Raw genomic sequence first — 4,120 nt, 5'->3', positions numbered from 1 at the left:
TTATCGGTTGAATTTCAACCGCTGGGCGAACACTAGTATAAATAAAAGCTCTACTAGAATATTTACTTTGTATACAAACTATACTTCCACGTTGCTTCAGTCCATTTCATTTCACCTGAATATGCGTATGCACATTAGGTTGGTTCAAATTTATTTTTTCCCAGCCTCCCCCCCAAAAACTGAAGAATAGCGAACGGTATAAGAAAGGCGTGAAATTTGTTCTGTATTAACAAATTGGCGGCTAATGCAGGACGCAGAAGTGTGCAGTAGTCGAGTCGTCCTGTATGCGTAATTTGCGGAGTGTCTTACATTTGAAATATGTTTTTCTATGTACATACATATAAATGTGGTATGAATAAACAAAATATCATTCACATTAAAAAACACTATCTATACAATAAATATGTAAATAAGTATTTATGTATGTACGTCTTAGTTAGTGCAGGGCCTTTGGGCGCTTTAGTGCCTCAAAGGTCAACGATTTTGTTGTTGAACCAGTGGCAGAAAGTTGTTGAAAGTTCGTAAGTTCATTTGCCTGACATAAATGTGTATGCTCGGCTGTTTTTGTGTGTGATTGTGGGTGCAAAGTATTTGAGTGTGTGGTGGCAAGTGTGGCAGACCGGCCAATGCGTAATTTTATTTCCATGCAATTTATTGTTTGGAAACAATTGATGACAAATGCCTTTCCGATCTGTGCAGTTACACGCACGCTATCGGAGGAAATAATTATATATATACATATGTACATATATACATATATACCTACATAAATACATACATACATACATATACATAGATAGATATAAAAAAACGTTTTTGCAATGGAAATGAAACTTTAACAAAAAATTAATATAACCCAAAGCAACAAAGCAAAAAATTTGCCAGCTATTTGCAAGCTCACTCATTTGGAATACTCTGCACTCGTTAACCTTTCGCTATGCTTAATAGTGGCAATAAGCTGTCATACAGTCGATTAGCTGCATTTTGGCACTGACTGACTGAACAACCGCTTGGGACTTGAAGGTCTCTCTTGGTTGTGCTGTTTTTTTTTTTTTTTGTTTTTCTAAGCTGCTCATTAAGACACCAGCATTATTTTCAAATAACATACTTGTACATATAAATATACGAAGCAGTGCAGCTATCACATCAATCCTTTCTAAGTCACTCTGACGTTAAATAGTACGTTTCGAATATGCCCGTTTAGTGTGGGTTTGCGCTAGTTTTGCCTTAACGTAGGAATATGTATAGTGTCTAGACAAGCACATTTTGAGGATTACTCGCTCGACATATTTGTCGGTTTGGTTATTGATTGTTATAAATTATCCTTTTATTTTGTTCAATATCTAAATATTTCAAATTAAGTTGCCCAAAAAGTACTTAATCGCCTATAAGTGTTTGACAACATTCAAATATGTAACTGAATCCAAAACTTTTTTAATTGCTTTCAATAAATTATGACGTCGTAAAATTCCAATTACTTCCACTTTACTTTGAGGCTGAAGAAACTAAGAATAATTTTTTGTTTCCTGAGACTTAAACGAACTGTTTCTGCTAGTTGTAATGTAGAAAAGATAAATGAGAGAAAGAAAATGAGAAAAATTGCATACATATAACTTAATTGCACTAGTATTCGTAGCCGTTGGATGTAGTGTGTAAAGGGGTGGTCTAAAGAAGAGTGGGCAAGTAAAATAAAAAAAAAAATCTTTTATGTTGAAGAAAAAAGATTATTTTTAAGTGACTTAATTTTAAATTTTCTTATACTTCACATTTATCTTTCATCAACACGGATGAACAGCTTGGAGTGCAAGAGTGTGCTCTCTGACTACTTGCTTCCTTATCTTCTTGCTGTTGTTAATAAAACTTTAATTTTTCAGCAAGATTGGCAAAAATTCATGTCAGTAGATCAACAAGAGAGTGGCTTGAGGGCCCAAAAATTAAAAAAGTTTCTGCGGTAAAAGGGCAGGTATAAAGCAGTACTTATGAGAGCAAAATGATGGAAATTTTAAATAATGCCGGCGTATTTGTCCTCGAAATTTGTGTTCGAACGTTACTGAGTCAACAGATTTCGGCAAATTGTCATGCATGGAGAACACAATCTACAAGAATACTTTGAAGAGAACAAAATGTACTATTATAAAAGCAAACTAAAGGTTGGATTGAATTTAAAAAAAAAATTGTATAAGTTTGTTCGTGACGTTACTTTGCGGACGTTACTCCTTTTGCCGTTGAAAAAAATTTACTTTTAAAGCGTTATTTTGGTATTTTATTAAAGGTTATATTGCTAAGGATCTTCGGAGGTTTGTTTCAAGAAGTAGAGGGGCAAATCAGATTTCTCAAATAAGTGCGAAAACAAATTTGAAATTAATATATATACATATATATGTATTTTACTGTGCCATTTTTGGTACCAAATTGCGAGAATTTGAATTGCATGATTTTTTTTTGCATTTTTAATTGACTATTTCTCGGATTTGCCCATATTGGTAAACAGTGCAAAAAACGTACCAAATAGAAAAACAAAAGTTCCAAACACGTTACCATTATTTCTTTCCTTGCCGGTTAGCAATAAAATAAGAAACACATTTCTAAAATAAAAGTTCAATACCAAATTATACCGGTTTCATAAACTTAAGAAATTAGTGAACCATGTATAGTTGATGAAAACTTAGTACACGATGGATTTCACAAAAATTGATTGAAATATTAATATTTTTCAAAAGTGTCTTTGTGCCAAATTGAAAAATAAGGTGCCTTTTGAAGTAAAATAGGGCCGAAAACGACACAGTTGGAGCCAAATTGTCAGGCCTGACAACAAGCCGTTCCAAAGTTATTGACAACTAAGAAGAACCTAAAAGTAATGTACCTATCTGCAGAGTACAATAAGTACATAGCCTTATTTCTTTCTTCAGCACTCAAATTATAGCATTTATGTTACTAACTCCCATTTTGATTTAAACTCCAAAAAAAAAAAAAAATTCGCTGCACTACGACCATGGAGCCGAAAAATATCCATTAGTCTGCTTTTTCTACTCCAAGAAGCAGGCCGTTTTGCTTTATGTACTTCCTCCCCCACACGTATTTCCCCTTCTGCAAAGCTTCTTTTTTGTATTCTTTTTTTGTGCATCTTTCTTTCATTTCAAACGAAAAAGCCACAATTTCGGTGGCATGATGCAAGTAATTGAATAGACTCGTCGCTCTTGGACCTATCGTAATGCGTCAAATGCTTGTTTTCGATACTCAGAAGATTGCAAAAAATACAAAAAGTAGAGATAAAAAAAATTACACAAACAAAACAATGGAAATTAATGGCTCGGGAGCGGAGAAGTTGCAGTCTAGTTCGGATCTGTCTGCTTTGTTTGTTTCGAATTTAGTTGTTTGGTGCTGCCCTTTTTATTTATTTTTTCTTGTAGTTAATATATTTTAACTGATGTCATCAATTGAAACAGAATTCCGACTTTTCTCTCTGGCAGCTGAGTTTAAAGATATTCTCAATATTTTCCAATTAATCATTCATTCATCAAGAACAAGAATCAAATCAAATTTATACTCTTTGTTTAGAAATTTTAATAGTTTTAATTGTTGAATGCCTAAGCAAACTGGTAAAATTCGCAGAGATTCGATAGGCTTGGTGTAGTTAAGCGCTGTTAAAATTCAAACCCAAAAAAATGTTTTCCCAAAAAAAAAAAAAACGCTACATTCGGCTTGTTTCCGCCCAGGTTCGAACTGAGGACCTTGTGCGTGTGAAGCACACGTGATAACCACTACACTACGGAAACGCTTGAAGATCTTGTGCCAAAGTACTTTATTGAGCTATTACACTCAGCGCTTTGCCGCTAACTACAAACTTTGTTCTCTTGTTCTTCTCTCTTTCTTCTTCTATTCTCTTTTTAATAGCGAAAGCTTTCGTGCAGCTATCACTCAGCATACACAATAACTTACCTTATACATATGTAAAATAGTACATACACCTGCGTTCAACTAATTAGCACCGAAATCCAAAATTAAATTGTTTGCAACTTACATTTACTTATTTAATTTTAATAATTTTAATTTAAAATATAATTCAATCTATAACAGAAATAAAGTAAATAAAAGTTTCAAAGCTTGCACAAATTAAAAA

At 33.3% G+C, this 4,120-nt stretch overlaps 1 non-coding gene across 1 annotated transcript; it reads right to left on the bottom strand.

Annotated features, from left to right (window-relative positions):
• Positions 1 to 3,703: 3,703 nt before the first annotated feature.
• Positions 3,704 to 3,776, bottom strand: TRNAV-CAC (transfer RNA valine (anticodon CAC)). The gene has a single exon. It is a non-coding gene; the product is annotated as a tRNA-Val (tRNA).
• Between the last annotated feature and the right edge of the window lie 344 nt (positions 3,777 to 4,120).

This window comes from Rhagoletis zephyria, unplaced genomic scaffold, assembly GCF_001687245.7.
Source record: "Rhagoletis zephyria isolate East Lansing unplaced genomic scaffold, Rhagoletis_zephyria_1.1 Rzeph_scaffold_02188, whole genome shotgun sequence".
Taxonomy (NCBI): Eukaryota; Metazoa; Arthropoda; class Insecta; order Diptera; family Tephritidae; genus Rhagoletis; species Rhagoletis zephyria.
The sequence above is the reverse complement of the archived record's forward strand: the minus strand, read 5'-3'. Positions and strand labels throughout refer to the sequence as shown.